At 39.6% G+C, this 12724-nt stretch overlaps 1 protein-coding gene across 1 annotated transcript in view; it reads right to left on the bottom strand.

Annotated features, from left to right (window-relative positions):
- PHLPP1 (PH domain and leucine rich repeat protein phosphatase 1) overlaps positions 1-12724 on the bottom strand; it is a 135189-nt gene that overhangs the window by 63136 nt on the left and 59329 nt on the right.

The raw sequence follows: 12724 nt of genomic DNA, 5'->3' as shown, positions 1-12724 counted from the left end.
TATTTTTAGTAATTCAAATTATTAGCATAACTACCAATTAGACCAAATCTGTCAAATGACTTTAATTGTCTCAGATTCTATTAATCTAATCTATTAATAAGAATCTACTCTAAAACATCTAGTCTACATCACTCATAAAACATCATAGTGATGGCAACACAAAGACATGCATCTCTCATCTCTGCTCTTTCAGGATGTAAATGGGAGGCACAATTTACTCATTCTAATCTAACTTATCTACACCAAGTTACCCTATCAAACTCTAAACAGTCCAGCCCAGATCTAAGTCATCCAAATATATCTAAGTAGTTTGCAAACAGAGACAAGAGTTAATCATGTTCAGGTTAAACCAGTTCAAATTTATGTAAGAATATCGGTGTTGGTGAACTTTGGGAGGCAGCTCTCCTGGATAAACAAAGCAAAGGGTATGCTAATTCCAAGTAGCTTCCCCATCATGATAAAAGAAAAATCACTAATGTTCCTGCACTAATGTTTACCAAAATTTTTAAATACAAGGAAGTAATAACTTATTAGGACTCCAGAAAAGCGAGGAGTTGATTCTAGTACCAGTATTGCAGAGCCATGCCTGATCTCCAGCAGTGACAAGTGCTGCACACTATTACTTCAACTTGCTATTACTCCTGCTTGCATGACAGCTCATTTGTCTCAATGAGCCTGCTCTTGCCTTCAAATTATCTATGGAAAGATAGAAGACACCTACCACATGCCCTACCCACTGCCACTCGCTCATTCCTGCCTAGCCCACGCCAATTCTTGTCCTTATCTTTAAAAGCAGCCTTTTCAAATCTTCCTGCCAATTTAATGAGCCAACACTTGGCATAGTTACCCTCAAGCCTTGCTCTGCTCTAATAAACACTAGCATTTAGGCTACCCATGTCTGCCAGTTTGGATCTGCAGGAACATCACTGTTGCTTAAAGCTGAAACATTGAATCTTTAATGCCCACAAGGTATCAGCATCAAATTCAAAAATAGGTGCTCCAAGAAAGCACTAGTTACACTGCCAAGCAAATTCATATCCAACCATAGAAGCTGTGGATTAACTCTTTGCCTAACAGGGAAATGGGACACCTGCTCCATGCAAAGCCACAAGACAACTGATAGAGAACACAAGTGAGTAAATTAGAGCAACTCAACAAACACAAAAGCTGAATTGAACATTACATTTGGAAGATGAAACACTTAGTTCTTAAAGTAACTGAGAATTTACTTGGCTTGTGTAGAATGATGGGCTTCATGCCACAGAGCACTGATTAAAGAATTAACACGCACAACCAACCTTATCTCTGTAATGGAGTAAAAAGTGCCTGGTAAATACTAATAGCACAGCTGCTTAAGGAATAGCTGTCAGGGATGTGAGCAGTTGCACCTCTAAAATTCTTCCCAGGTCTGTTTTCTGACTGTGTGTTCTCTAACTTCCCAGGAAAAGCAGAACATGCTGCTGACAGAAATCCCTTAAGACTGCAAGGCATAACCTCAATCTCTTGGGAAGACAAGCTCACTTAGAATTTCGCCATAGCCAAATGCAACTTCCATTAGCATTCAGGAACAAAGGGCAGATCTGTGTCCTGGAAAACACCATACCTCAGAAATGCTTCAGGAATATCATGGATATCAAAGAGCACAAGCTCTGGCTACAGTGCTGCAGCCAAGAGGCTTGGTAGGAAACACAGCAGCATTCTAGAACAATCAAGGAGTGCATTATCCTGCCTACACCAGTGGTAAAAAGACTATCACACTAGGTACTCACACTTCACAAAGGGTTAGTCTGGGAAAAAGTTACAGGGGAAAACAAATTCAGATGCCTGAGGAATCTGCTTTCTAGGACCAGATTCTCTTGGACTAAGTACATGATGTTAGGTACAGCTGGAACGGCAAAACTATTCAGAAAAAAAAACGTAGTTCTGACTACTCTCTAAAAAGTAGTTCTTAAAATTTCATGTAAATTCACGGTTTGTAAGTCACAAGATACAGTAGCAATTTATATCATTAATAAAGGTTTACTAGAAAAACTGGAAGAGAGCTATCACTAGAAGTACTCCTGCTAGATATTAACTGTATTTTCTCTCAAACTTCAAGTTTGACTGGAAAATTACTGGAATAAGAAGCTTCAGTTACTCCTACAAATACAAAAAACAAATAACCCCTTTACTCAAAACAACCTTTCAAATAATTTAAGGTGCTTTTTCAAAGCAAGTACTATGCTTTGCTAAGTGAAAGCCAGAAGGTTCTTGAGAACATACAGAAATAAACACTGGACCTATTTCATTAAAGCAAATGGTTTCTCTCTTCCTATTCTTGTCTACTTCACTACATAACCAACCATCTGGTTGGACCAGATGATCTTTCAAGGTTCCTTCCAACCTGGGCTCTTCCATGATTCTGTAACTTGAAAAGCTCATGTTTAATATTGGATCACATGTTGTTGCCTGAGATGCAATCTGCTCACATATTCCATTTTCTTCCTGCTTAAGGATTGTAATCATTGATATTTGATAAAATACTGTGATACTATTATCATGCAAGTGGAGAAAAAATTAGTCAAAAGCCACTGGGTTATTTTGATTTTAAGCAGAGGTTAATCAAGGACATACTAAGTAGTTGTAGAACTAAATTCCTAGATTCCTGAATCTATCCAACTATTTTTTGCAGGTAACTGTGAGCAAAATCTGTTTGAAAAGCAGCAGCCTTGCCTACTGAAAAATAAGCTTGGACAGACTGAGCTTTAAAGAGCTCAGGTATTAGCTGCCAAGAGAGCATAAAAGCAAGGGAAAGTTTAAATGACAGTGAGCTCTGCCACAGCAGAAGTGGGATGGGGTTTGGAAAGAGTGTGAAGCAATCTAAGGCTGGCTGTTCCTCACTTCAGGGAGGAAAGCAGCAGGTGGCAGAGTCTCCTGCAAGTGGGTTCATCCCTGACAGGCTGGGGAGCAGAGGGCAAGGGAGAGGCTCAGAACTGCACCTGTCTTTTCTATGACCTGGAAAATAATCAAATCAGAAGGCAAAAGACCTTTTCTCTTCCAAGTGTACAGAAAGAGAGGGAGCAATTTGAACTACACCAGAATGCCTTTAGGCTACGAATCAAACACCACAAATTATGGTATAACTACAGCATCACCACCAACAATCTCTTGGTTTTGAGGTACCCTGCCTCAAACAGTGCCAGAGGAAGCACTGTTTTCAGTAAAAGCATCAGCAGTTCTGAAATTATGTTCCTCAATCTGCCTCACAGACCTTCCATTCAAGATTTAGAAGGCTGCATGACATACATATACAGATAATTCTTCAGTTTTAACTAACCCTGAAGGAAGAAAATGAGTTTTCACATGGGTGATAATATACCAAAGCCAACAGTCATGCAGATAAAATGGTAATGATGATCCTCTGTGACTTGAAACATAAACTTGAATCCTGCCAAAAACCTTAAATATAATTATTGTTACACTGATCAGAGTGAAGCCAAATAAGCCAGAACATCCAGAAAAGTAACATACCAGAAAATGTTTTTCAAACGCTAAGCCCAACCAAAGTAGTTTGAGTATTTTAGCAAGAAACCATAAAAAGATTATTTTTCATTCCTGTCAGGTCTCCAAGACTACAGCAACTCCTAAGCACCCCCACAACAGGACTTTTGTTCTGTGCAAGTCATTAGAAGAGATGCCTCAAGGAATTATGAGCAGACCACTCATTTGGCTATCTTGATATTCAGGCTGAATTCCTCTGGTTTAACTCCTCCCCGAGTCCTGGAGAGAAACAAGAGGTATTCACAACAAGGAGAAAGAAAAGCAAGGAATTTGACTGAAACAGCAGGACTGCCATTGGAACCACAGAACCTACCTGCTTCATAGGAAGCAGGATGGGACAGGAGTGATCTTTCCATGATGTTAAAGAACTAAGATCTCACCACAAGTAGCCTGAGGAAGCTCTGGGTACACAACACACTGACATCCTGCCTGGTGCAGAGACTTCAAACCTTATTAAATAAATACCCACAGCCACTTGCTTTAGATTCTGGAGTAAAGCTCTTTATCCCAGTGATGGAAGGCATATGGAATACATTACCATCAGAAGTTATAAAATACCAGCTCATTATGGGACATAAAAGTACTTGGGGAGAAAAAAACCCTCTCTTCAGCTACACGGCTGATTAAGTTGCAAGCACTTAGTATTCCCCCCTGTTTGAAAAGTACAGCCAATAAAGTCTGCCTCTAAAGAGCGACTTAAGACATTACCAAAATAAGAGCAAGGAAAAGTGTTGACATAAGAAACACGTTCACTTCTGTGCAGCAGGCCTTATTTTTATTACTAATATTGGTTTGATGGAATGAAAACTAAAAATTCCTCGTGACCTGCATGGTGCAGGCAGCCCAGCCAGCTGGAGAGACTGCCTGCCCTGAGCTGTCTCGGGTATTTGCCAGTGGTAAGGGAGGCTAAAGTTATTATTCAGTAGGAACAGTGTCGAAGTTTGAGACTTTTCAGAAGTGACTGAATTAACTCTGAGTGCCTAATTTAGGGATGTACTTTCCTGCTACAGCTGGGCAGCTGCAGAGGTCATCATCCTCCTCTGCACACTGCTGGGCCCCCGGCCCTTGCATCAGCCCTACCACATCAGTTGTTCCTCGCAAGCTGTCCCCGAGCCCTTTCAGACAAAACAGGCTGCTTCCATTTCTTGCTTCTCCTTTTGACTGAGAGGCCTTAGGGACAGCTCATGGTGAACAGCTCAGCATGGGGAGCAGAGGAATGGCACATAGGGGCCAGAGCTGTGACACAGTGGCTGCTGCTGGAGAGGATATGTAATTAAACCCACCCACGGCTTTCAGCAAGTCATTTCAGAAACAAGATATCCCACACACAAATAATTTGTGAATATCGTTTCTTGTACGCCTTGGAGAAAAAGAACACCCAAAAACCACCATGCAGTTTTCAAGACTTTGATCTGAATCCCCTTAGGAAAGCTGGGCTATTTCCTAGCTGGTCAGGGGGAGCCAGCAGGGTGAGTTGCAGCCCCTGAGTTCACACCTGGAGCACCATCCCCAGCACCCCACTGAACAAAAACCAGAACACCTCATCCCACCATGCCTGCAAATCTGCAAATCAAAGCTCAGTGCTGGTCCTGCCTAAATATAAGTGCAAAGAGACCTCAGTTATCTCAAACCACTGAAAGCCCTTGTGTCTTTGCCCACCTTTTGGGAAACTGTGTCACAATTGCTGTTGCTAAAACCTTACTGCCAGATCATTCTGCAGATTTCTACTTTTGCTCAAGCCCTTTCATTAAATACAGATGAAGCTACTGCCTGCAATGTTTTTGAAGCTTTTCAGTCATGTAAGGCTGCTTCCCCTTTCATTCTCGTCAAACTAAGGACAGCAATGATGACTTCAGGCAAGCCCCAGTGCAATGGAGATGAATAAAAATAAAGCAGCAAGTTAGATTTTAAAATAAAAAGGAGGGTGGCAAAGGAAGCAGAAAAAATACAAGTAAAACCTCAAACTATTGCACTGCTCTCTTTTTTTTTCTTTGAAACTTACAAAGAAAACCTACATACAGATCCATGCTTATTAGAAGTCTTTTTTTCTTGTCCATACTGTCATAATTTAGGAACAAAGGCACAGAATTAGCAGGTTTTATATTTAACTAAGACCAAGGATTAACCTCACAGTCTCTACCAGCAGGCTGCTTTTGCAAAGGTAGACATTTGCAAAGGTCTTTGTATCCTTAGACCAAGAATATATATCAAAGTTTCACCTGGCAAATCACTCCAAAAGCAGCAATTGAATTTTTGCACTCAAATCTACTTAGACTCTTAGAGATTCCTGCAAGATTTAACACAAGGCCACAGATTGACTCTGTACTGCTCAGTCAAGGAGGGACTTAGTCACTATTATACTATTCTTAGGGGTAACTATTAGCATAGTTCCAAAGTTTACTCATTATACTCCTTATTTTGCTGCACTCTGTATTGTACTCTGAAGTAGCTAAGTTTCCTTTAGGAATTAGCAGTTCAAGCTCTACTATTGTTACCTTTTCACCTGAAAAAGAAAAGCGGACTCCAAATGACAGATTTTACTGAATTGTGTTAAACTCATCCTTTTCTTTAAGGAAACATTCACTATGAGACAAAACTGGCAAAGTAGAACACAGACAAGTCTTTAGTCTTTGTGAAACATGTTCCTCCTACTTTATAGGAAGGTCACCCCTAAAAGCAAGCATTACCAATACATGATATGATACAATAAAACATAGTTAATAGTTTATAGCCATAATCCTGCCTTCCACTTCAGAGTAAATCCTCACTGGAGGGAAGGTTTGTATGTATTTCATAATTGAGAAAATATCCCTCTTTCCCCACTGAGACATAGTTCAGTCTGTTCACCTGATCATTCCCTTTATCTTGTTCTCAACAAGGCTCATCATCTTGAAACAGGAGCCCTAAAACCATGGTACCAACACTTCTAAACATATCACAGGCAAAATGTAACAAAAATTACTTCCCTGAGAAGCTTTTCTATCAAGTGGCATGTATATCCATTGAAGATGGCTGTAATATCTTTAATGTCAAAAACTAAGTACCAAAGTATATAACCACATATAAGCAAAAGCTTCTGAAGAAAAATCTAACAGTGATTCAGCAGAATCCAGCACTACTCCTACACCAGGGTGACCTAATAAAAGCAACAGGCTAAAGCAGGATATGTAGCAGTGGACGGGACACTATTTGCAATTAAAAGAAAGAAAGCACAGTGCAAATTCATCTGGATTACTATGTAGAGACAAAGCCTTGGAATGCAATTGTTCTGATTGTAACAAGTGAACTCCAGATCTAGCTGCTCCAATGTTATTTTGACAGATTTTAAAGTTCAGTTTGTGCAAGCAATCGTCCATAAACACACTCACCCACAATAAACTGAAAACTCACCTGTTCTTAAAGTCTTCACCCCATCTATCCCTACAGACTACTTCTGCAGCTGAAACACAGGTCCTTCACATTCAAACTCTCAGACCTATGCATCATGCATCCCCATTCACTTCACTTGTCTGCAGGAAATCCGAGCAGGTTACATGCAGTCAGGGTTGTTTTCTTTAGCAAAACAAAGGCACACTTGATGTCCAAACTTCTGACAGCATTAAAAATACAATGGAGATGCAGGCTGAATTCTGTTGTTTTGTTCAAGAATCTCATTTTGAAGAAAGCTTCTAAAAGGGAGAAAGTCACTCGCTTTCGAGTAGCAAAACTCAATACCAGCTCCTTTGGGAAAAAGCCATATGTCACCTCTCCAAGGAGAAATAACTGAAATATTCTGAAAATGTAAGATCAAGAAAAAAAATGTCATCTTCCTCCTGGGCTTTAAAAAAGTTGCAAAAGTTGCAATATTGGCCTAGAGGCTTCCAGGAAGTCTTATCTGAAACAACTTTCCCATCTTGAACTCAGAATTCATATAATGAAGCTACTGACTAAGTTCTTCAGTGACATAATCTACCAAGTATTTTTGCTCAAAGTAAATTTAAAACATAATTAATCTTACACTGGGAAGACTCGTGCTAAAATCTGGTCAGATTCGTTACATGTATTTCTTTAAAAGAATACTTTAGCAATTCATTTCAAGTTATCCCTTATAAAGATGGCCTCAAAAAACTCCTTCAAGTTTTACAGTTCTATGCATTGATATTAAAGAAGTGAAATTATAATAGGTGGGGCAAAAAAAAAAATTTTTACAAACTCACCAGTACTTGCCATGACTTTTATGACAGCATGTACAGCTTCTGTAGGATGGGACACAATGAATGCACAACTGATCTTTCCCCTTTCTTCCCAATTCAGCCCCCATAAAGCACAGCTGACCAAAATGCTGTAAATGCACATATTTTTTTGTGAAGTCATGCAAAAATAGAATTCTACTTGTTATACTCCCAGTGCACAATAAAGCCACAAGCACAGTAAAATCCCTGGCATCCCAAAGGATACTTATCCTGTCTAAAGCAATTGCTGTATTGGCAAAAGCTCTGAGCTAACCAACTGTTTTAGGCAAAGCCTGAGTCTTGATGGAATTGAAGAGCAAAATTACACTGAAGTTAACAGCAGCTTTCAGGTTTTATCAGTGTTAGATGCCCAGCACGAGGCATGGCAATGTAAGCTCAAAATAACCACTTGAGTGCACACTCCTCTGAGAAGGAAGAATGACAGCCCCTGGCAGAAGTTCATCTGTATGTCTCAGTATTACAACAGAAAGATAGGAATCCATGCTCCTTACCAGCAAAAGTTGAGCAAATCCCCACACGCCCTTGCATGTACCTGCCTTGCCCCAAGGATGGAAGATGTGGGTAGTCAAACATTTTTAAAATGCTACAGAGGAACACGTGCACACTAAGTCAAGAACAGTTTTGTATGAATTTCTTACACAAAACAAATGTCATCGTTCAACGTATTCTAGACTAAAATTCCATCAACTGCAAGATGATTAAGCTGTTTTGTGTGTTAAATGTATTCAAATTCCAAGTACAGTGATCTTCTCCTTGTTCTTTCATCAGAAGAAAAAAGTCAGGCATCCTACATATCTAAAAGCATGTAGCAATCTAAATCGTTGTTACGGTAAAACATTTTAAGTATGACACTTCCTACCACTGTACCAGCATTGTTGCACAGATCAAAATCTAGACTCAAGATTTATCATAGGACCCAAATGATAAGCAGCTTATGTCAAAACAATTCTGTAGCGTATTGCAAGGCTATTACTAGCACATCTCAACTGTGTCTAGTTTTAAAAAAATCACAAATAATTGTGATATGAAACAATACTGAAAAATGTATAACTTGTCCAGTCAAGTCCCTCCAACATCCAGCCCTGCAAAGAGAAGGCCAGAATGCTGGATTTAGAATTGGCAGCATCTACAATCAAAACCCACAACACCTAATAAATACAAAGAGAAAAACTAGCAGATAAAGATTGAGTGACTGCTTTAAATTGCACAAAGACAGAGAAATACAAAAGCCAGAAAAAACAGCACAAGCAATTAGTCAGACTTATCTGTCATTTAAAATTCAGCTTCATTAACATGAGATTTCCAAGCTATTGCTAGAAGGAATTCTGGCTGACCTTTTAATCCAATCTTGCTCCATCATATCAGCCAATGTGTTCACAATTTGCTGGGTAAGCTTAGTTCATACACGTTATGTCTATACCTTGGCTGCTTTTCCCATGTACTAGTCATCAATATTTGTACATGCATGTGATTTTATGTAGTATGTTCATACAAACCTTTTAAGGAGCTAGTCAGAGCAATAATGGTTTTGGTTCTGACTTCAGTAAGTAGGCACAGAGTACATATTCAGCTGAAAGTGAGAGCTGCAACAAGCCACAGGGACACTCTCGGTTGCCTCTTTCTCCCTCTCCTACAACACTGTAGAGACTGTTCCTAACACCACTCTTAACAGCCCTTCTTTTTCACTGCTCTCTTATCAGTAAGAGCAGCTTCAAAGAATCACACAGAAGCCTGGATGATGAAAAAGGAGAGACAGGATTTCCAGATAGCCTTGGAAAGCTTCACTACCTGGATTTCTGCCTGCTTATAGCCATCCATCTCGTTGCCTTGCTAAAGAACACAGACCCTTTGATTCACACTAACTTCAATCATTCAAGTGTTTTCTTTTTTCAAATTTACATGACAAAGGTTGGATTATGCTGATATACATTAAACATGTGTGTCAGCAGCAAAATTCTGTACCTCAGACTGCATTCCTGAGGAAAAAAACAAGACAGAAGGACAGCTGATTTTATAAAGTGTGAAAAAGGAAACAGTGGGGAGAGATATGCATGAAGAAACATGAAACATGAAAGGGAACATTTTCTCAATGCTTTTCTACCCTTAGAAACAGGCAGAGAAGATTTATCACATGCCCACAGATATCAGGTTTGACACAGTTTCTTCTCTTTCCTACCTCAGAGACTAGAAGTAACTGGATAGCATATGGGAATTGTCTAGGAGTGCACATCATACGGTTTTATTACAAAGGAGAGGAAAAAACCAGAAGAGATTGGCTTTTTCCATTCCCTTTTCAAATTAAATCAACTATCACACATCTGAGTCATCTCCAAAGCCATCAGTTTTCTGTCCAAAGCACTCCATGGGTCTGTGAAACAATAACCACAAGTACTAGCTCATAAGCCTGACTACACTCTGAAGTCTCTTCTTTGACGCTATACATCCCTATAAGAAAAATGTTGAAAATTCTCACAGCCATAGCAAGGGCAGGAAAAACCCTGTACAAAGGTTCAGTTCTACAGGTACACAGGCTGATTTAGAGCTCCTGAAGCCTCAGGAAGTTATCAGGGAGAAATCAAAACAAGTTCATAAATTTCAGCTTTGACAGAAAAGTGAGTGTGCTAAAAACAACCTCAGGAACTTAAATTCATCAGAGCACAACTTTACCTCTGGTTCATGATAAATTTAGAAAGGGATCCGGAAATACCCACCATGAGTACTTTGTACAACACTAGTAGGATCAACTTGAAACTGGGGCTACTTGTCAAAGTTTTCTCCTCTCAGTGAAAATACCCAGATGAGCATGAAAAGCCCATCTACATAAGGGGAAGCTATCCTGAAAGTCGAGCATCATCTCTACTGGCATTTAAATCCAAGACCTCTCAATACCACGAGAGCAGTGCAGCTGAACAGTGTTCAGTATAATATATATCACAAGTGAAACCATATGAGTATATTGATTGTGGTCAGACCATAATATTATTTAATTTTTCTGCCCTAAAAATGAATGCTTTCTCTACCATTGGAAAAAATATTGCAGCTACACAGAGACACAGTAGTTAAACAGTTTACTTTGAAAAAAGCTGACCAACTGAAACTATTCTACCCTCCATCCTTGCCCAATGCTAGCATCTAAAAACAAACAAAAAGCCGCCAACAAAACCAAAACCATTTCCCTCCAAAGAACATCTTTTTAAAGTTCAGCACATCTTAATCTTATTAACACTGTATTGAACCCTCTACCCTGTAATCAGGGGAAAAACTTAAAATATGCAAGATCTCATTTAAGCAGGCTCTCCATTTTGACCCACCCACTCTCACTGACCAATTGTCTTAAGTGCCTGGCTCCTTACAGAGGAAGGGATCACGATAATTTGTCTTTCTGAAAGCCATTTCACAGGCCACCTCTATGCAGAGGAATGCAAATGCCCAGGACATTTATGATCATATACCCTAATGGCAGAAATCCTCTCCAGTGCTATCTCACCAGAATAGAGAGGAGGAAATAAGAGACAGTGGATTAAAACCCCCTCAGTTACATCCCCTTTACAGAGATCTACTGTGTGAGTGGACACAGCCACACACTCACAACAAGGATAAGTATTAAAGCTCTTGTCCCTAAAACACACATGAAGCTTTGTTGTCAGAAAAACCACAGGTCTGTGATCCTCTCTCATTCACAAACATTCACAGGAATAAATTTGAAAAGCATTTGGACAGATTTTGAAAAGAATCCTTCCCAAAATACTATCATTTTGATTCCTCTGCCCACTCACCCTCCTTTGAGGGAGAACTGAGACTCCTGAAGACTTTTTTTTTTTTGACACTCTATTTATGTTCCATGTATCTTTATCACCATCTCAGCAAGAAAGGAAAGGAAGAAGTCAAGGATATATTATACTTGCAGCACTTTAATTTATAATATCACAGAACAAAAATTTATTCAGTGTTTTGCTCCTATTATTAGGAGCAAAACAATAATTAATTTTAATTACAAATCATTTACTTTGCCCATGGGAAGCACATTGGGTACAAAATGCCAAGCATTGCCAACCTCCGAAAGAACATCCTTCTGCTATATGTCAAATCTCTAGAACTCACATGTTCTGAAATTTTTTTAAATGGAATTTTCACATACAGTATTGTTGCATTAATGGATTTAATGAAATACTCTAATTTCTAGGCATTTTAACCAGTACATGATTTCTAGATAGCTAGACAGATCACATTAGGCTACATAAGGACAATGAGACTAAACTGAAACACCATGTAATTATTCAATGCAACATTTTCAATAAAAAACAATCAAATCATAGAATCACAAAATATGCCGAGTTGGAAGGAACCCATCAGGATCCTTGAGTCCAGCTCCTGGCCTTGCTCAGGACCGTCCCCAGAGTCACACCATGTGCCTGAGAGCATTGTCCAAATGCTTCTTGAACTCTGCCAGGCTGGTGCTCTGACAACTTCCCTGGAGAGCCTGTTCCAGTGCCCAACCCTCAGGGGGAAGAACTTTTTCCCAATATCCAACCCTGCCCTAAGAGAAGGCTTTCCCTGGCTGGAACACCAAGCAGGGAACCTACAGAGCCTCCAGCACCAGCAGATGCACCTCCCCAAATCCTGAGAAATCAACTGCTTGGCAACAAAAGAAAAAGGCAGTCAGGCATCAGGATCTGCTTTCAGCTTCAAGGAACATTGGTATCTGCATTTTGGTTTTGCTATAAAACCTAGATGAGAAGAACAAGGCTTGAGAACAGTCTTACACCATGGGAACATCTGCAAAGGTACAATGGGAAATAGGAAGAGGAGGAGAATTGCCCTTCCAATGCATGAAAACATTTCCCCTTATTGCCCCAGTTTGTCTTGCCCAACATTCTACTCTAATCTGAGTTTTTGTAGTGGTCTCCTGCTGGTTTTTGAAGCAAATAAGCCAGTGACCCAGAATGTAATTA

This window comes from Oenanthe melanoleuca, chromosome 2 (genome assembly GCF_029582105.1).
Source record: "Oenanthe melanoleuca isolate GR-GAL-2019-014 chromosome 2, OMel1.0, whole genome shotgun sequence".
In the NCBI taxonomy this organism is placed as follows: Eukaryota; Metazoa; Chordata; class Aves; order Passeriformes; family Muscicapidae; genus Oenanthe; species Oenanthe melanoleuca.
The sequence above is the reverse complement of the archived record's forward strand: the minus strand, read 5'-3'. Positions and strand labels throughout refer to the sequence as shown.